Consider the following 21,647-nt stretch of genomic DNA (forward strand, 5'->3'; position numbering starts at 1 on the left):
GGAATAAATGAAAAGCCCCGGTTTGAAGAATGAAAGAGGAAGGAAGCAGCCGGAGCAGCCGCCGGCGGGATGCGGTCCCTTTGCAGCAGTCAGTGGCGGGGCATCCCGTCGGGCAGCGCCCATGAAATATTCAGGAGGGCGGTGGGGTCGGGGCGGGGGGGGGCTGGCAGGCCGGTCCCTCCGGGGGGGTGGGGGGGAGGAGCGGCCCCAGCGGGCGGGCGGCCCTCGGCGAGCGCCGGAGTTTGGAAACCGCCCCGGGGGGGGGGGGGGGGGCAGGCGGGGACCTGCGGAGGGGAGGGGAGGGGCTGGGGGGGCGGAGGGGGGTGGGATCTGTTTCAGAACCGAAGGTGACAGGCAGATGGGTTCCTTAAGTGTTGCTGAGCATAATTCCTTTTTAAAAAAATTCCAGATTTTTTAAAGAAATAAGCATATTTGCATCCCGTTTGTATTTGCATGTGAGTAATTTTGTTGTTGTTTGCTTGCCGTTGCTTCATTAGTTCTGCACCCTGTAAATTTTGGGCCGATTTCAACCAAATGAAACAGAGGAGAAAATTTTAAGATATTGATTCTCAAAGGGATAACATTGCTGTAAGTTCTGTGTACAGGGCTGGGCAGGGGAGAGTGTGCTTATCCGCAGAGAGGAAAAATATGCAGCAGACGTTGCAACCATTAATACTGAACTGTCAACACCGGACAGAGAGGTTATGCCACTGTGTTGGGAAGCGAATGCCTAGGAGGTGGAAAATCCCCCTTTCCATCAAAATGTGTATTCCTGTAGGATTTGGTGATGTCCAGTAAGGAGCAAATCTCGCCTGAAGCCTTTCGTGGTAATATGCCTGTTTTTCTTCTCCGTGGTTTCTCTGGTGTTCTGTTTAAGACAAGCTTGCAGCTTTGTTGCAATTCGGTTTTAAAATCTGACAGTCATGAGATGCAGTTGAAATGAGGCTTCATATATGTCACTGCTTACAAAACTATTGGTCTTATCTGCACTTCACTTACCCTTGGTATCAACACGCCTTTTTCTGGCTGTGTCATGAGCAGGTAACTTCTCTAATACAGAGCTGAAAAGCAGCTCCTTGAGGCTGCAGACAGTTAATGAACGCACGAAGGAAATGATTTATAGTGTTGGCTGAATTACATCTTACGTACTTTGTGCTGGGACCAACTCTCAGCTGGGCTGTCGCCTTTGCTTCTCCAGTATAAAGAACTGGGCAGTTCTTCAGTACGAACTTGCTTGTGGAAGCAGCGCCTGGTGAGGATGCAGAGACTCTCACTTCATATTGCTGCTGCCTTAGTGTTATCATCAATAAATTTCGCAGACAGCTTCTTTGGAAGATGAGGCTCATTGATCTACCTCCTTGCCACGCCAGCCATAATGCAGCATTTTTTTAAGGCTCTTTTTGGCAGTCATCTTTACTAAGTTGTAAACTTGAGTTTGCATCATTTGAATTCTTTCGGAATTTTGTCTTTGACAGCATTGACACCAGCGTCAGCTTTTTGCCAAATGTATCTTCTCACAAACCCAGGCTGAGTGAAATGGGACCTGGCTGGTCATTTCCAACGGTTCACCCTGTCTGTCTGTCGCCTGGGTGCCACCGCTGCTGCAGCAGGCGTAGTTGCGTTGCATGTGAAGCAGGTAGTCCCTGCAGCTTGCGGGCTCTCACTACACGGTCCAGAACCTGTGCTAAACTATATTACTGTTCTGATCTGTAAACTGGATTGCCTTTATGCATGACTCAGCTTCCTGTCGCGGTAGCTTCCACCTCTCGAAAGCTGAAGTGGACAGATACCTCAGAGTGGTAATCTCTTCAGCTGTCTGCCTTCAATCTGCCCACATTTGGGGCTCAGCAGCCTCAGATTCAGCGCCCAAATAAAGTACAATGAGGCTGAAATGGAGAGAATAAAGGAATGATTACAAAGAAACTAATTTATTGCTTTACCTCAGACTTTATCAGTATGAAAGCACTCTGGGTTAACTCAGTTTGGAGATTAGTTGGTAGCTTTTTTTTAAATTTAAAAAAAAAAGGTTAGTTCAACAAAAAGAAAAAGAATATCAAAGAATATTATGTAAACCCAAATACAAATCGTAAAGAGGGCACTGCTCTGTAAAACATACATCAACATTATCCTGCTTCATATTGAATAACAGATTTTCTAAATTTTTCATTTTTAGAAGTGATATTTTAGAACTAGTGTCTGTATTTGAGTCTCAAACTAGGTATGTGGAAGCCACCTGAGCAGATTCTCCTCCTAGGTGCTTAAAATACCCATCAGTTCTCCTCAGATGTTTAGAGCCTGGTTCTGCCAGGGGCTGCACATTCAGCCTTCCTATTGTCTTCTTTCCAAAACGGTAGCTATTTGCAGGAGTTGGGAAGGCAAAAATTAAAGATCGGGTCAAAAATCAAAGTTTAAGGGTCAGCAAATTGACCAACATCTCCCCTTCACATAGAAGCTAAAAGACTCCTGTGTGGAGCTCCATCTTCTGATTGAACATGGACTTAAAGCTGAATGGGTTTTTTTGTGGCTCCCTAGCAAGCTGGCCCAGTTTTAGGAGCAGGCGAAGCAGGCAGTTGCCTAGAGCGACAGACGAAAGGAGGCAATAAAATCACATTTTAAGCAAGAAAGAGACCCTGTGAGTCTGTGCCTGTTTCTGCCTGTTTAATGAGGACTTGGTGCGTCCCCCGGGCGTCATTCTCCCCAAGCTACTGAGGTGCTGAGACCGAGCAAGCTCCTTACCACAGAAACTGTGACCATGGTCCTGTTGTTTGAACATCCTGTCTATTTGCTCGTGTCTCTGCTTCAGCTTGCTGCAGCTGAAACTGAGGGGAGAAACTTTCTGGGCTCCTTCTCTGCTCCTTTTTCTTGGCAGTGCTGTGTTACTTTTGCCGGGGTGGTTGGATTGGCAGGAGAGCAGGGGCAGATGTGCTGAGACTAAATAGCTCACAGAATTCATGCTTCACTAAAAAAAAAAAACCAACCCTCTGTTATTATTATCCTTGCAAATTAGGAATGACAGGCTGCCTGGACTTCCTGAGTTTATGTAAATAAACCAGTTGAAAGAAATAAGAGGTGTCTCAGCAAATCTTACATGGGTACTGGGTTCCTATTAAGGACCTTTTACAGGTATTTCAGGGCTCGGTTAACTCTTCTTGGTGTAGACTTCCATTTTCCATCCACTTTTGAGTGCTAAAAATACTTGTTTCTCCCCCCGCAAGCCCTGCTTGTGCTCTGACACCTCTAGGCTTTTGGGATGAATCTCTTCCATGCTGTGAATAGGTTGCTGCATCAGGCTTTGCTGATAGATAGACTCTATGGTAGCCTTCAGTCTCACTGACAACGTGGTTACAAGCTGTAGCAGAGAGCCTGTCCAGAGTGATATTTTGCTCTACTGTTCTTCAGAGGAGCTACTTGGAGCAGCAGTTTTGTGAGCTGACCATAAGGTGTGAGAGATGACGCTGTGCTGATTCGTGTTAGGTTCACAGTTAGGCTTATCGTGTCATCCAAAGGCACGTACCAAAAATGTTGGTAGGTCAGCTTTCACCACACGTCAAGGTCCTTAATGGCAAAGTAGGAAATGTGTATGGATTACAAAAAAAAAAGACAATCCAGTCTCATCATAAGTAATAAGAATTTGAAAGCATATTACATTTCATTGGACTTTGCAACTTTAGTCAGTCACTGCGTCACATCAAGAGGAGGTTTATGGGAGGCAGATTATCCCACGTTGGCCTGCTGGAATGTTCTTACACTTTCTCTGAAACATCTACATTATGACATCCAAAAGAGGATGCTAAACTTTGGGCTTATAAAAGAGGAACAAGTTTGAGTTTCTGTGTTTTTTAGTTCAGAAATACATTTTTCTTGTGAGTGAGCCTGTAATAAAATTCTGGTAACTTCTCCATGTTCTCTGCACAATTTAATAATACAAAAAGTTCTCTTTTTCTGCTTTGCTATTTTGCTTTTGAATACACAGTAATGGAATATGTGTTAAGCCTTCAAACCACATCACTTTCACAAGAGCTGAGGAGGGGACTCCAACTTGGAATCAGATTTCTGAATAAAGAGGCATAAGAACAATCCTGGTTTTCAGGAGCTGCCAAGCAATGTAATTATGCACCTGTGCATTATATGGATTAATTTATATTTCAAGGAAAAAAGAGAAGATAATACCTCCAAGATGGTTAGTTTTGTGCCTTTGTAAGCACAGCGGTGCTTTGTTCTCACCTCCGAGTGCCAGTCTTATTTGCCAGCTGGCGTTGGCACAAGGAATTCAACTTTATTCTAAAAACAGTGCACACCAGGAATCTGCCTTAACCCCTGGAATGACAATGATCTCGAAATGGAAGAGGTCTGCATGGATTTTTTTTTCTTTTTTTTTTTTTCTTCTTTTTGAGTTTCTATAGACATTTTCTGTTTTTATTGAAACCTAGCAAGGCAAACATAGCTTTTTCTCTTAAAATGTTGTAAGTGGCTACACCACATCATTATTTTTATCTCATGTCACACTTGATTGAAAGGTTCTTCGCAGCTAAAATAACATGATGAGGGTCTGGAAATTATTTTTGCCTTCGTTTCTACTGGAAGCTTAAAAGAAACCTCTCTCTTCGTACAGAATTAGTGTTCTCTTGCACACATAGACAGATGTACGCTCCCCAAGGATAGGTGTATACAGAGATGTACTCATACACTTAGAAGACACACAAGGACATATGGATTGCTGAATTCACACAGGGAGTATGCAACAGTAAGATTTCCAAGTTAGAAATTCAAATTTGCCCATATAGCTTTGAGTTTTACCCTGTTGGCACATATACATTACAGCAATCTTTAATTAACTGACCCAGTATGCTATTTTACCATCTCTTGACATAACTCAGTGCAGAAAAGACACGTGTTCACTTAATGAACAGTATTCAGTTCTTGGCCAGTGTGCGTTTGGTGGCATACTTGCAGCTCGCCGTTCAGACTCTGCTGGAAGACAGCAGCAGTTTTTTTCTCCTGAGCTCTTCCATACAATTTCGCAAGCTAGTAAGTATATAAGCACTTCCAAAATCTGAATAACACCCAAGCTGGGGAAAGTTTCATTCTTGAGGCATATTTGTTCCATTGAAGCACAGGAAAGTTAACACCTAAAGTATCTGTTAATTTTGGATGCCCTCTCTGCCATACCAAGGACTATGGTTTTTTTCAAAGTAACTGGTATTAGGTACTAAGTACAAGATGCAATTTTTATCAGCTTCAGTTGTAGCTGAGAGTGTTCAGCGTTTTTGTGTTTTAACCTTCAGACTTCAGATGCCCAGAAAATGAAGAACCTACAATTAGTGACCACCCCTGAAAAACTTAAATGACTTAATTAGCATCCTAGGGAATCTGTGGTGGAAGCCAAGGTAGACTGTAATTCCTTCTCCCTCTGGAGCTGCATTCACTTTCTTAGCCATGAAATTATCTTTTCTTTTCCTGTAATTCCTTGCCTCATTCCTGCACCTCCTAGCCTCAGCTAAAAATAAATCAGCAATCTGCTTTGTTTTACAGTCCTGCATAATCCTTAAAGGTTATCCATAGTTACAAGAAAAGGCAAAATGTGCTCCCGTGTGTTTTTAGCTTACTTGGGAAGCTGCAATTTCCCTCCTCAGCTCACTGTCACAGTCTTCCCACAGGCTTAGTCTCTTTTCTTAGGGACTTTATCCTACTTCACTCTCCACTTCTTTATCCCGTTCGACTTGTCTTATCCAGTCCTTTTATCCTCTTGCCAGATTCTTGTCCAATGTGTCTCTCTCCTTTCCACTGCACACCACCTATTTTTTCCCCTTTTTTAGCTACTGGTCCTAGTCTCCCATTACACTCTTTTTGTGCGGTCTCACTGTCTCTCACTTTTTTTACACCTTGTCCTCATCTCTTTGGCCAGCCACTTACACTTAGATCTTCTGTCCTCGTACTTTCGAGGGATCGTGACTTTGCGTAGTTGTTTTGAGCTCCCCTTCTCCCCAGTTCCCCATCTGACTTCTCCCCTTCCCCTCCACCTGCTCTGCTCCCTCGCATCCCCAGGTGCCATGGGATGGTCCTTGCCCGTGCTGCTCCCTGACAGATGCTTCTCCTAGGACTGGATAAAGGTGCTTTAGTCTTTAAAAATATATATTGGTAGTGGTGACAAGGATGTTGAAGTTCCATGTAGTGAGAACATTTGAGATGGACCTAGAAGTTGCTTACGGCAGCGAAGATACACATCGCACTCCCTCTGAGGAAATGCAATCCAAATACAAACCAGAAAGTAAAGGGGGAGGAGGGACAGAAGGCTGAGATGTTTCTCTGCAAGTCTGTCCAAGTTTCTGTGCCGCTGCTTTTGCATAGATTGTTATGGCAAGTAATCTTGGAATCGTACTCGAAACAGCAATTAGGGGAGGCTGAGCCTGTGAGCATGTATATGTCTGCAGCGGAGTTAAGAGAGGGCCATCTGCTGTGCAGGAAAAAGGGTTTTCTTCTTCTAAGTGAACGACACCTGCTGCACATGTGGCAAGCGAATTTTAAATAGACAAGTCAAAATATTCATGCTGCAAGGGTGCTGATGAGTAAAGCTTAACAATGTGTATTGTACATGTGATTATACAATGTGATTATACATGTGTATCTGTATGTTTATTTGTGCACATTCTATGGAAAACAAAATCGTTACTCTCTGATGTGTTTGTGCTAATAGAAAATGAAGCCATTTACACTCCATAGTTAATGTGATTTTATGGGATTTATTGACATGGCAAGTTTATTTTAGATGTATGAACACCCAGAGGAATGGGATTATAATAGCAACATTAATTTGTCTTCTTAGTGCTAAGAAATTAAAAAACCCAAACTTGCTAAGCTTTGCTTTACCTGCAGGGGTTCTGAAAAAGCAGGTGTCACTTTTTTTTTAGTCTTATTTAGTATATGCCATCATTTTTCATCTGGCTTTTGAAGTGATGCTGCAGCTGTGCTAGGGGAAAAAGAAGCTCTCCACCTGCTCCAAGTCCAGAAGAAAATACTTAATCTTGGAGACAAGCACTGAGAGCAAAAGGGAGTTTCTCTGCAGGAATCTGGTTGTTCTGCCACAGAAATGATGGCAGTGGATTTCTGTCTCTAGCCTACTGTTACTAATACTGATTTCTGTAAGTTGATGGAGCATGGAGTACCTTATTGCCAAATGCCATTGTAGACATGTTTTGCAACCATTGCTGTGCCACAGTTGTACAGCGCTGTGCTCTGAAGTGTTATGAAGGCCCTTAGGCAGCCTGAATTTAAAAACATTCGCTGAAGAATCATGAAGACAACTATCATCATCCAAGGGTGAATTTTAATTTGAAATAATCTTTATCCTCAAATAAAATCTGTCATTTGGGTCATTGCTTCCGTAAAATGATTTTTTTTTTTTTTGTACAGAAACAAGGGTAGTTTAGAAGTATTCTTGGCAGTTAATCATATTTGGTAAGCCATTTAAATAATTCAGCAAATCTCTTTTATGAGTTATGCATTGCTTATTGTAAAGAATGGCATCAGAGTCTGCCCTTTCATCGGTATAGGTGATGTGGAAAACCAGCAGATCCAAAAAAGTTTCGTAGCTCCAGCTATATGGTCATATTGAAGGTCGCTGGCAGGTTGACATCATGTACCAGCCCCTCCTCTGTATTTCTCCTGAGGAAAATCAGCGTGTTTGGGCTAGACAGGAGCAGCAGCAGGCACCAGACAGAGAGACAAGTGCCCCGACGCTTCCCGGCGGCTTTCTGCAGGCACCAGCCTCTGAGTATCCCTTTGCCAAGTATTCTGCGAGCAGGTAAGTGCTGAATGTGTGATTTAGTATCTCCTATTGACTGAGCTCCCTGCTGGGTGCAGTTGCCCCTTTTTTAGTTGTCCTGCAATTTTCCCTTGTTTGTCTGGATGCCAACTGAAACCAATTGGACGCCTTTAAATCTTTTTATAAAAAGATCTCTAAGTAAAAGCTTTGCTTTAAGGTGTCCAACTACCCACAAAAAAGGTAAAAATAATAAATTCCCTCTTGTTCAGAAATAAAGCTGTTCTCCCACTAGGAGCGCGTGAACTTGCTTTTTTGGCTTTTTGATGCCCCTCTTCTGTTGACAGAAGTGAAGCCTGGAGATGCTAAGTGACAGTTCAGGCATGTTGGGGGAACCGAACCACAAATTTCCGAGTCTCAATTGAAGTGACTCAAGTTCAGTTCTTACTCTTTTTCCGTTTAACGTAACATAAATACATGTTATGTATTCTCTTCAACTCACAGAGAGAATTGTCTACCGAATAAGGCCTAGTCAGAGTGTCAGGAGATTTGGGTTTAACTCCCAGGCCTGTCAAAGTTTCCTGTACAATGACCAAGCAAGTCAATTAGAAATAGATCTACTGAGAAATTTAAGGATGTGAGTCCAGGTGATCACAATCCTTCTTTGCCTGCTGCTTAATCCTTAGCTCCATAGTTACTAATTTGGGCCACTCAGCCTTACGGCTTCTGAGAGCCTCTTTCCTCAGAAAATAGTTCTTCCCATGGATGTTCAGGAGCCAGGGAGTCAAAGCTGGGGCTGAGGACTGAATAGCATTAGCAGTGGGTTTATGTACATAATTTCCTCATTTATAAGCTGTGAGGGAGCTAAGATACAAGCTGGAGTATTTCCTCACCTCACAGGGATGCTGGAAGCATTAGAGACCGTGGGCAGAACATAAGCATGAGACCCTCTGGGTACTAGTGGATGTCCTTACTACTTTCAGTGGTTGTGATCCGTAAAAAGGAAGAATTTAATTTAAAAAACTGAAATAAGTTAATTTACCAAGTCAGAGTTTGTCCAGGACGGTGGACTTAAATCTACTACTCTTGAGAGGATTGCTTTTGGTACTTTCGTAGTGCAAGTGCATAAGACGTCATTTAGCATTTCTCCTGGAAAATAGCATTTCCATCCACATCCCGTGCTAAATTCATCCCATGGTATCAAATCAGTGTGAGCAGATAGGTGTTACAAGTTACCATGGCACCTCCTCAGTGATTTCCACTTCATGGTTCCCTTGAGGAGTGGCGTTTTTTATGCGAGTACTGAATCTTTCACGACACTTCTTCGTGGGACAGTGTGTTTGTATTAAGTGTTCATTTTTCTGTTTTTGTTTTCAGGTATAACACTGAAATCTAGCTTTTCAGATTGAACATTTTTCTTTGAAGATACCAACTTCATGTATGAAACATCACGAGCTCAAACCAGGTGCTGAGGCCAGTGCCATCGCTGGGTCTGTCCACCTCTGCAGAGCTGCTTGGCAAATAATGTGGTCACAGTTTGGCGGTATTTCGGGAAGCCAACAGCGCAGAGGCTTCTTGGCATAGGGGTGGCCTGTATTTAGGAATGAATTAAAAGTTTCACTCTTCGTATTAAGGGTGTCACAGAGGTTGCTTGCAGCTCTCCAGAGGAGATGGGCAGCTGAGCTGTTCAGGAGATAAAAGCTTGCTGCCAGATAATCTGTTGAGCAGATAACTGGCTGTGCCTTCAGAGTGCGATGATACTGTGACTGTTTGGAGAAAAAGGCACTGAAAATGTCTGACAATGCCGAAGTCTCACAAACTTTAATGTCACAAGCTGATTACTTACAAACTTAATTAAATATCCCAGTGAAATGCATAAAGCTGTTTACTTTCGTACTCTTAGGGGCTTTTGTGACGTTTTGCAACAATATAGAAGTAGGTGGCACCATACAGCTATTACATTTCAGAGTCTTGCTGTGTTTTCAGGAGGCATTAAGACGGTCAATGGTGATATTATTTCTCTTAGTTGCGAAACTTTAATTTTATGTGTATTCCAGGTAAACAGGATTAGGTTTAATTAACTAGTTTTCATAGGTGTGAAATAATTTGCTATCATACCTATGCTATAATTTAATCAATGTCTTAGTGGATACTTAGATTAATATTTTTTTGTCCCAGCTGCCCTGCTTTCCCTTGCAAATAAGCATCCATGTTATAGTTAACAAAGTAGAGGATGCTGAAGAACAGAATTGCCTTTTCTTCTGTGTTTCAGATTGCTTCTGAAACTCAGAAGTGACAGCAGTGGAAGGGCAGGCACCACTAAGTTACAGGGATTGCATCCATATTCAGTTTGGGTTGAAGTGCCCATTTGAGATGTCTCTCCCAGTTGTCCCCACTTAGTGGCTTTTGGGGGGCATCACACAGTAGTCTTGGAGTGCATGAATCGGATTCTTTTCAGGTGATACTAAGCTGAAAGACAAGACTGTGGGGCCAGACTGGAGATAATCTGAAATAAAATATCAAAACCTAAAATATGTGTGCTGTTGGTGTCAAAACTTCTGAATCAACAGTTTTACTCTACAGAGTGGTCCACACGACTTGTCAGTTTAGACATAGCTAAAGGTAGCACAAACTAGTGTCTTCTTCTGTTGATGATTTCCAGAAAACAAGGAATAGAAAATATCCCTCATCTGTAGAAAGACAGATCTCAGGATTTGTATTTTTTCAGTAGTCAGAAAACAAATAGCATTCCTGTGCGTTATGACTGATTATTTAAACTACATCATTTGAATTGTTATGCAGTTGAAAGAGCAGAAATAAGGATGCCAGGAAACAGTTTAATTTGCTGCTCCACTTTCTCTCTACTGCTAGATAATCAGTTTTTGATGGAAAATGTGGCAAATATATTGTCTCCTTTATAGCCAGCATCTTTGGCTTCTTTAATTTTAGTTTCCCCTGTTCCACTGTTCTTAAAAAATAAAATAACTTGTAATGAAACTTAAGTAAAGCTGGTTTGAATCAGCCCAGCCATGTGCATTGTCTGCTTAGAGCTGTGATAAATGTAGTGGGTGAGGAGGGCTACGTGATACACCAGCACATACACAGCCCTGTATGCACACACAGGGCGGATCCAAAATGATTAGCGTTCCAGTTGTTGCTAATACATCTAAAGCCATTTAAAGCCTGACATTTATCAGGTCACTTCTTATAAGATATAGTATAAATATTTAATAATATGTAATAACATGTAATAACATACATATTATTATAGTACTATGTGATAATAATATAATACTATAAATATATGACTATATTGTATTGAATAAAGTAAATGTTTAGCCTTATAAATGGCAAGTGTTTTTCCCTGGAAAATTTTTCACAAAACTTTCAGTTCTTACCCTCTGTAACATGGTGTCCGTAATAGAATAGAATGCAGAGAAAACATATAAATATAGAGCACAGTCTGTGTATTTAGTTCCTAATGAAGCAAGGTAGAGCAGGTTCCTTAGGTCCAAACTGACTTTTCATTGGCTTCAAAGTGTTTTGGCCAGGTAGATTCTGTTCTTTTGAGCCCTCTCATCTGCCTCACTTCCATCAGCTGGGGCCGGCTTCTGTCTCTGGCAGGATGTACTGTAACTTGAGGATTTTAATTATGTTCACTCAAGTCACTATTTCTTCACAGGACGTGTTCTTTTCTCTGAAATCCTCTTTTCTTGGACCCTGCAGGAAAGCATCGGATTGAGACATATCATGAATTATTTATTGGAGTGACTGGGTCAGGCATGTGGCAATAGTTTATTCTAGGTGCGGAACAGTGTGCAGTGAATAGAAACAGTTTGATGTGATTTTCTGCTTATAGTGGCTTTTCAGTCTCTAAGAACCAAGATTGAGAGCACTGTCTTAGTATAGCCAAACATTCAGCTGTGCCTGCGGTTTCCAGAGGAGGAGCACACAACTGAGGGAGAGGGAGACCTGCTGGGAAAACAAGTTGTGGGAAGACCAACCTTTCAGGGAAAGAGGCTCTGGACCTGGAACTTCCTTGTGGACTCCTCAGTGAGAAGGCCACCTGGGAGGACTTGCAGAAGAGGATCCTGGCTGTGGTCTACAAGAGGTTTTGTCTGGACAAGGACAACAGAGGAGGCCTAGGAGTATGTTCGGCTGGGAAGGTTCCTGGGAAATAGTGAAGCAGGTCAGATTTACCACTGGAAAGATGGCTTGCCATTGATTTAATAGGCTAAGTCTGTGGTACTACGTGGATAACATAATACTGTTCTCCTGGTATTCATGCGGAGGTGATGGCAGAGAAGGACTCCTAAGCTTTAACAGAGGCTACAAAACCTTGATAAGACAGGAAAAAGGGAGCCCTGGAATATGGACTTACTGGGAACAGCCTATTCCCTCGGCTTGTCTAGAATGTTAGTTATTCCTTGGAAGAAAGGGAAAACATATTTGAAGACACTGTAAATCCAGACAGCACATAGCTGTCATTTATTCATCAGGAAAAAAAAAAAAAGAAAGGTCTCTTTTTGTTCTTGAGCAATCTTTTCACTTTCTTTCTTCCAAAGCACAATGACAGTTAATGATTAATAGACACAGTCCGCAGTGGCCAGCAGGAAGCCAGCCTAAGTGTGGGAGAAGTCTAAATAATTGAAGCAAAAAGGTGACAGAGGCAGCCATTAGTTCTTCTGGATAAGAAAACCTTCGTTGCCCAGCTATTTGCCTGAATAAAAGGGAAAATTTAACATTTTTGTAGTCCAATCTGTAGACTTCATGATGCACTTTCTTGGGGACAAAGAAACAACAGGGCTCCGTGTTTCTAAATTGGTAGAAACTGATGCAAACCCACCTCATTTTTAATTGCGTTACAACACATTAACAAGCTTGCAACATAACCGGCTTGTCAGAACTAACTGGGCAGCATTCCAGAAAAAAAAACCCAAACCCTAAATACTCCATAGCAGCACGAATTATGTTGTGCTGGGCAGCTGCCTTTACAGAGAACATCTGGTGGTCATGGCAGACCCTGTACACTTGCAATGAAAGTCCGTAATTTTTAGGGCTGACCAAATCAGTGGCAAATGTTGAGGAGAAAACTAGCTTCAGTCTCCCCAAACCAGGGGATTAAAAACCAGAAGTATCCAGAATAAACAAACACTTTTCAAAGAGCAAGCTTTAGTTTGTTTGCTGAACTGTCCATTCTGGAGCTCTGTGTCATGGAGATAAGTGTAGAATATTATTTCTGATTCTTATCAGGAGAATAAGAGGATTCTTTCCAGCATTTTTTGAACAAACTGTGGACTACTGTCTCATCTGACACTTTGCATAATGTAGTTTCCTTTAATTTTGCGGAATAATTTGGCAAGTGCAATATCACAGGCTGTCCTGTCTTGTATAGAGAAAGTTTTCTAGAGCCTAATTAGTGCTTTTTGCACAAACAGTAACAACAAGGCAATTGTTAAATGCATTCATTTAACTGGTGATGTAAAACAAGAGAGTGCAGTCGCAGTTACATTCAGCCCTTGACAAGCATCGCATCTTGGACAAAGCTGTTCAGACCTGTGAGGTGTTACAGTAGTAGCCGTACCCTGCGCAGTGAAAGAGAGGTATGTTGATGCCTCTCCCTGTGATGTGACAGCTGAGTTTTCTGTCAGCTGTGGCATTCTGGGAAAAAGCCGTTGTCATGGTTTTGTTTAGTAGGGGGGGGCCTAAGGTGGCAGCTTCTGTAGGAAACTGCTAGAAGTCGCTCCCCTTTGTTCAGGGGACTTGGCCAGGCCTAGGGCGGACCCACTGCTGGCCAAGGCCGAGCCGATTGGTAGCAGAATGTCTCGTGATAACGCCTCTGCGATAACGTATTTAAGAAGGGGAAAACAGAAAAAAAAGAGAGAGAAGAGAAGATGTGAAGAAGCTGAGCAGGGGCAGAGGCGCAGAGGGGGAGGCGCAGGCCTCATGGGCCTTGCAGGCCTCACCCTCTGGCCTCTCACCAGGCAGCCAATTGGGCCCGACTCGGTCCGGCCTGGCTGCAAGAAGTGGAGAGGAGATGAGAAGTGAATGAGATGCAAAAAAAGATCCTGAGAGACATCTACCAGCCTGTTGTGAGGAACGGCTGCAGATGCCAAGGTCAGTTCAGAAGGAGGGGGAGGAGTAATGCGGCTCCTGGCCAAGATTCCCCTGCAGCCTGTGGTGACGACCATGGTGGAGCAGGTTGTCCCCCTGCAGCCCATGGAGGCCCACGGAGGAGCAGAGATCCACTTGGAGCCCGTGAAGGACCCCGTACCGGGGGAGGTGGATGCCTGAAGGCAGCTGTGGCCCGTGGAGGGCCCGCTGGGACAGCTGTTCTGGAGAGACTGAACTCCGTGGAAGAGATCACCCACGCCGGAGCAGTTCCACAAAGGACTGTGGCCCGTGGGAGGGACCCCACGCTGGAGCAGGGGAGGAATGTGAGGAGTTCTTCCCCCGACCATGAAGAAGCAGCGTGAAACAACGTATGATGAACTGACCGCAACCCCCATTCCCTCTTCCCCCCTGTGCCGCTCAGGAGGGGAAGGTAGTAGAGATAATGTTAAGCTTGGGAAGAGGGAGGGGTGGGGGGAGGTTATCTTGTTTTCGGTCTCATTCTCCTGCTGTTTGTAGTAATAAATGAATAGTTTTCCCCAAGTTGAGTCTATTTTGCCCGTGACGGTAACTTTAAGGATTTCTCCCTGTCCTTATCTCAAACCTCGAGCCGTTTTTCCTTATATTTTCTCTCCCTGTTCTCTCAGAAGGTGGGGGGGAGTTGAGAGAGAGACTGCGTAGTCTGGTCCGATCGGGGCTGAACTACGACAGCCGTCGTAATATGTATAAAGAGAATCATTCAGCAAAGTAAATTTGAGATCCTTGACTGTGGCAGGATTTCTTGAAGAATTTGTGTCTGCTACCATCCTGCCATCTTGATAAGGTCTTGGTGCTAGTTCTGGGATGCTGCTTGCATAAACTGATTTTCCCACTAGTGTATAATTTTTCTAAGAGGAGGATGGTATTGCTCGCGTCTTCTTTGGCTTACTGCTTTTGAAGGAATGTGTGGGATCTGTCTAAATCAGGTAGACTCACTGCAGCTGTGCTAGCCAGGTAGGTGATTGCAGAACAGCTTGGTCATGGGGAGGCTCTGTTAAACACTGCAAAGATTTCAGAAGTTGTTTGTTGTACACATACACTTTACTGTAATTCAGGGGACCTCCCTAAAAAAAACCTTTTTCCTCTAACAGTTTTCATTGTGTCTATCACTTCCAAGTTGCAGTGGTAGCACCTTTTCATGTAGAGATTCTCACTCTTGAACGATTTAATTAGGATCCTGATGCATGTGCTGTGTGGAGAATAAGAACTGGAATTAATTTTAAACACTTTTTCATACAGTAACTCCTAAAAGTTTATTGTTTTTTTTTTCAAAATCTATTAAAGTACAAGGAGATCTGCCAAACATAAGCTTGTACTTCATATCCTAGTGAAGAGGATATTCTTGTTGCACAACTTATTTCTACACAGGCATTCAGCTGTTTACACACACTCACTATGTTTTCATCAAACGGACTTTATGTAACATTAAGTGGTTCTCCACAACCAAAATTATGTGTCTGCCTGAAGTGTTCCAGAAAGATACTCAAACAACATAAAGGAGGATGGTAGAGGTTAATGCCTTTTTCAAGGAGTTTTTAAGTGAAGAGGGATCACAAATGTATTTTTGATTTGTTTCCTAGAGGAATCGCATGCAGTCCAAATGGTAGGAATGCTAGGAACAAAGTCCTAGAGAGAAACTGGAGTTGAGAGACTTTATTTGAGAGCAGAAAATACTAGTGATTCCTTGGATGGCAATGAGAAGGAAAGATGCCAAAAGAGAAAAAGGAGAAGTAAAGTGACAAGCAAAGCCAAGCAAGAGGAGGTTATGGAGGAGGAAAGAGGCTGTGGCTGTGGCAGGAGAAAGATGGTTGAACGCACAGGAATAGGAAGAGCTCAGTGATACAGACTCAGAAGCATTCAGCTAAATTACAGACAACTCTGATGTATGAAAGTAAGTCCATGATATATTCTGTTGCTTATTTAAATGTGAAACATCTACAATAGTATTGCCTGGAGGCATTTTGCCTACAGAGACGCAGGATATAGCAGCTACCAGCTACCTTCCCACAGTGTCAGCTGGTGTAGAAAACTGCAGAGAGGCCGAGTCCTGGTCGCACCGTTACTTCCCATCTGGTAACGCTGAGATGATATCCCTTGTTTAACAACCTTGCTGCAGAAGGTGACTTCAGTCAGGTACCAGAGTGGTGCCTGAGTGAAGGGTGTCAGAGAGGCACTACAGGAGGATGTGAGGCAGGAGCAGGACTCCTGCCAAAAAATCAGCTTAGAGGATGGAGAGACTGGAGCCTGAGGGCTTAATCTGAGACCATCCAGATGTTGAAAAGGGGGGCATGTCTAGTCCTGATGGAGGGTGAGCTGGAAACTTCTGTTGCATTGGGTTTTCTGAAGCAAAACTCCTGTGTTTACTGTGATCTTTTAAACGAAGTGGAATATAATCATTTATTTTGAGCAACAATTTTTATGTGGACAGTTTGTATATTTAAGCTGTTGACAGCAGTTCTAATGCTACTCCTAATAGAGCTGAATTACACAATAGAGGCTTCATTTTTATTCATCAGATAACACATTGTAAGTTTCTGAGTGAGACTGGGGAAAAAAAATCGGCGTTTTACGTGTGACCTGTTTTGATTGCTACATCTGTCATGTTTCTCCTCTAATCCTGATTTTTCTTTCCACTAATTTAGTATCTTTGATTTTGATAAATTATTTCTAAACATGGAAATGATGAAAACAACAAGAACTGGCAGTAAGACTGCTGAGATATTGCACTTTGCGAGGACAGTTTTCATTAAAACCCCACCATATTTGCAAAGTACTCAGAAGCTGATTTATTATGTGCCCTGGGCACCCTGCGCTTCTCAATGGATATTTTCCTGAGCTCCCGTGACTTCTGGAAGTCTGCTCTCATTTCAACACATGAGAAATTGATGTACCAACGAGCTTGCTTAAGCTGATGAGAAAATCTATGTTAGAGGCAGGTACTACCACATTTAAAATCCAAGACTGATGTTTTAAACCCACATTTTAAACAGGTCAGTGCTTGGCTGGATCATCATAGTAATTTCAATTTGACTTCCTCACATGAAACTGAGTAAAGGAATATTTTCAGTGCATTGAGATCCTTAACTTATTCTGTTCTCCTGTGCTTTTCTGAGGTAGGAAAGGTGCTGCAGGTGCCTTCTACTTTCATTTTTCAGTTGGCTTGCAAAGGACTTTAACCAGCTTTTATTCACTGAAGAGTATCTCCATCTGAAGAGTTCACTTACTGACAGAAAAGTCAACGAAATCATAAGGGAAGCATCAATGTTTCTGTTCCACATCCATGCTGTAAAGTGTAAAGGCACTTTTATTCTATCTGCTAGCAAGAATATCCTCAACATTTCCCAGGAGAAAAGGACAATCTTTTTCTTTGTTCAGTGGAAACACCTATCTTTCAAGCTTTCCTCTCTAGATTCAGAAAAGCAGGCATAACTATAGGCTTTTCTGAAGATCAGGTGCTCAGACACAGGTATGCAGATGTGGATTAGTTGTTAATAAGCAAAGTCACTGGTGAGGGCTGGGTCCTTACCTTCTGTAAGCATATGATAATGGGATTTTTTTTTCAGTTAAGAAATAGACCAGAACCATTTTGGTTTTGAAATTTTCCAAGTAATTTTTTTTTTAAAAAACATCTATTTATTTTCAAAATTAAATATGCTTGCTATACCTTGGAGCCATTCTGTGAACATGAAACCCTTGTCTAGTTTGTGTTGGCCGATAAAAAGAACGCTGAATTCACTGAGCTGCCATCTAAAATGCCAGGGTTTGTGGTTTTGGCTAGAGGAAGGGATTTTAGATTCCCAGCTCTGCTGCAGAGCTAGAGTTTGGGTTGTTCATGAAAAGATTCACCCTGAAAGCGTAGATCTCGAAAGAGCTGGGCTCCTGACTTTAGGAAGGTCCTGGGAACAGGCACACCTGGACCACGGAGGGCTCTTGATTTCACTAGGTTCCCTGTCCTAGAGCACTCAGTCAGCATTTGGGAAAAAGCTTGTCAAACCCGAGATATTTTTAATAAAACAGTTTGTGTTCCACACATTGACATTTTCTGACAAGCATTCATCAGAACATTTCCAGTGAGTTTAATTCCTGAGTAATAGGAGCCTTGAGGTTTCACCAAGCAATTCTACAACAATAGGATCTATTTGGGTCAAACTACAGCATGCATCTTCAGTGCTAAATTAATATCCTCTCTGCTATTGTTAGTCCAGGCTGCTCATAGCTGGTCAAAGCAGAAGAGAAGCTGATATTAAAAATTACTGAGCAGTGGCTAAAACGGCCAGAGAAGTGGTAGTATGTAATGAAATTATCTCCATACTTGAGGACGCACTATTCAGGTTATGTACTTTACATATCTGTAGAAAGCCACTGTACTATGACTCTGGACTGATTTAGATGCCTTTGTCTAGTCAGAATTAGATGCAAATTTTATGAGAAAAGTAACCTTGAAATGCCCAACAAAAAATATTCAGAATGTTCAAGTATTCAGAGTATAGCTTATGAACAAAGATGATTCTCTATTGAATTAATTATAAATGATGTAGGCAATAACTCAAACATGTTTCCTTGAGGCACCTACAATCAGATTAAAAAAAAATACTTTTATAGTAGATAGCTGTAGATTTTCTAAGGAATTAAGCTGAAGTTCCATATTGTGTTATCACTGCCATATGGATTATCTTTGCCTCACCCACCTAGACACCACAAATTGTTGGTGACAACATCCATAGCTCCTGCTCTGATTCTGCGCTAGATTATTTTGAAATAGAGATAACGATGTTTCAGAATTCCTGTCTGTAGATGTGACTCTGCTGTGGGAGCATAGCCTGACATAATAGCATAGCTACTTTACTACATTGCTATAAGGATAAGATTTTAATCAGCTGTTCAGATATGAGTGATACATTTACTTCTTATATCTCTACACTGAAAACTCATTTTGCTCCGAAGATAAACGTAGTTCCTCCTGCCAAATCCCCAAACACCCTAATTTCCCCCCGGGAACCTGCTGACCCCTCAGAAGCAATCTGTTCCTCCCAAACTCAAATCAGCTGGTTCCAGATGGAACAGGTCTGTACATCAGAGCAAGTTTTTTGAAGAAGGTGATTGGAGTAAAGCTACATACAGGCTTTGGTTGCCAGTCTTTAAAATTACCCTTAATATATCAATCTGTTTAGAAAAGATACTTACAGACTACTTGTTGCCTGCCTGCTTAGGACAAAAAAAAAAGTATTCAAGCTTTTTATGAGAAGTATGTCAGTCCTGTTAAAAGGTTATAGAACATGATGGAAAAGGTTTATTTAGTACCCGGAGAGCAAGTCACAAATATGATGGAGGCCAACTGCCAGGTGAAAAGCAATCATCTGGCTTGATCTCAACTTAGTTTTTATACTATGGGTCATATTTTTTATTGTGTGCTTGGATTACTCCAAGTCCAGTATGTGGTAATGCTGTGTGCTCTGGTAGGTGCATATGGGTACAGAGTCACCATATAGAAATGCTCAGAGGCCAGTTATAGGGAACAGCCTATAAAGCCTGGACTAATGAAAGTGTGTTCTTGAACTTACACTGGAGTAAGCTCTGCATGTAGTAGGCCAGACCAAGTCGTCTGTAGATAATATGAAAATGCCTGCTAGGGAGATACTCAGTCTGTAGAAGTAATTCATACTCAAAAGTCCAGAAAGCAGAAATGAAGAGGATACAAGAATGTATCGTTCCCCTAGGAATGTCTTTGCTGTTATAAAATCCAACTCTTCATGTTGACACTCAAGTTTCTTTTGTGAATCTGTACTCTAAACGTGATTTTGAGTGAGGATTTTGTTTAGAAGTCAGAAGAGAGAAAAAAAATCAATGGCAAGTTAGATATTGTTAAGCTAAATCGTGCTGTGCAGACCTTCTGTGAAAAACTAGCTCCAGTGCTTAAATGAAGCCTGTAGTAAAAAGCAAAATTATTTGCACTACGAGCAGATTAATTCGTTCCCTATTCTGTGGGACATGCCTACAGTGGCAGTAATTCTTCAATGTCAGTTTAGCAACAGTATTTATATCTATCTGTACACCTCTTCTGAGACAGAGCTGGTAATCTATCCCATTAAAGGCTTAAATACTTCTTTGATACTAAAATATTTTTCTTTATTCCATAAATATCTGGTGTCACTTATTCTAAACTGAAGAGAAGTGGGATATACTGCTTAATGTGACAAAGCGAGCTACGAACTTGGAGCCAATCAGCAATGTCAAAGTGTGCCTTTTCAACTCAATTATTTTGATAAAGCTTTCTTTAACACATTCTGTAGGCCTATAAAAAATGTGTCAACACCACAGACGCCTGGTGTAAGTTTTTCATTACTACAGCTGGCTTTAACAGATCTAATGGGTAATTTTTAAAATTTTCTTTCAGGAACTTTCAGCAGTGCTGATCCCAGCAGAACAATGAATACAGTGCCATGTAGTACAAGCACTTCCCTCAGCATTTATCCGCCCACCATTTCTGTCTTGACCCAAATCTCCAGCTGCGCTGACCTCTGCAGGAACCAAGCCTAAAGGATTACTTGAAATGGAATTGACGGCAAACCAGGATCCGAGTGTCTGCTTAGCTGTGGCTCTTCTGAAGAAAACCTGTGGGACTCAGCTGACCTTCTTTTGAGAGGCTCTCATTAATTTCAGTGCATATTGGTTCAAAGTCTTAAAGTACCTAATCTCTTTCTCCTCCAAGAAGTGGACCAACCCTTGTTCCTCCCCCTGCCCTAGTATCCCCAAACCAGGGGATGAAGCGCAGATGGGCTAACTGGCCTCGTTGATGGTTCTTGGGATGGGTTTTGTCCAGTCAGGAGAAGGTACTTATGTCTCAGACTTATTAAGATAAAATATGGAATGTCACTAAAAGTAGCACAGTTGTGGTATTTGCATTTACATACTAATAAATGCATTGTGCACTTGCTTCACAATGAAATAAAAGTTTCATTTTAATTTGGTTATTAGTAGTGGTCAGAGGAATAAATGTGTCGGTTCTTCATCAAGCAGATGAAAAGTTAAATGGCATTTGAAAGCACTGACTTTGTATTTATCTCATAGGATTTTACCTAAAGAAAAAATACATGGATTATATCACTGTCAGGTTGCTGCCCTATGTAAGGTATGAGGACAAACTGGATCAAGGTAATGTATGTAAAATGCAAGACAAATGTTATTTCAAATGCATGCTGATATTTATTGAGACCTTGTGGAGTCATCATTAGACTTAATTCAATATAAAGATCTTTGATAGAAACAGCAACAGCAGCAACTCTTGCGGTGCTGCTGTTGCTGCTTTGAGGATTTTGTCAATATGAAAAAAACTTTAATGAAAGCTCCAGAACTATTGCCAAGGAAGAGAAAAAGCTGGAGCCCTCAAATTGTAGTGTTGAACCAGAACAAAATAGAAATGAGCAACTTTTTACAAAGCAGTCTTACATTTCAGTTGGGGGAAAAAAAAATCTTAACACATATCAGTAAATGCTAAGCATACTATATAAAAGTAATTTTAACTTGTCAACTATTAAAGGTTAGTAGTAGAGCAAAATGAAGGGGAATTTACCAATGACTTTGCATTAGAGATTGGTTAAGTCTGAAATATTCCCTTTATCTGATCTATTTGACATACTACGTGTACAAAATTTATGGAGGGTGTTTTAATGTTTTCACTGTGTATCATCTGTTTAGAATACAAGACATCACCTCAACTGGTGTTACTGTCTGACAGTCC

The 21,647-nt window shown here is 41.8% G+C and overlaps 1 long non-coding RNA gene across 1 annotated transcript; it reads left to right on the forward strand.

Moving 5' to 3' along the window:
• Positions 1–7,443: 7,443 nt before the first annotated feature.
• LOC147601005 (uncharacterized) lies at positions 7,444–20,783 on the forward strand. The gene is made up of 4 exons (XR_015258545.1): positions 7,444–7,455; positions 7,551–7,801; positions 9,137–9,276; positions 20,304–20,783. It is a non-coding gene; the product is annotated as an uncharacterized LOC147601005 (long non-coding RNA).
• The last annotated feature ends 864 nt before the right edge of the window (positions 20,784–21,647 follow it).

This window comes from Chlamydotis macqueenii, chromosome 4 (assembly GCF_036417535.1).
Source record: "Chlamydotis macqueenii isolate bChlMac1 chromosome 4, bChlMac1.mat, whole genome shotgun sequence".
NCBI lineage: Eukaryota > Metazoa > Chordata > Aves > Otidiformes > Otididae > Chlamydotis > Chlamydotis macqueenii.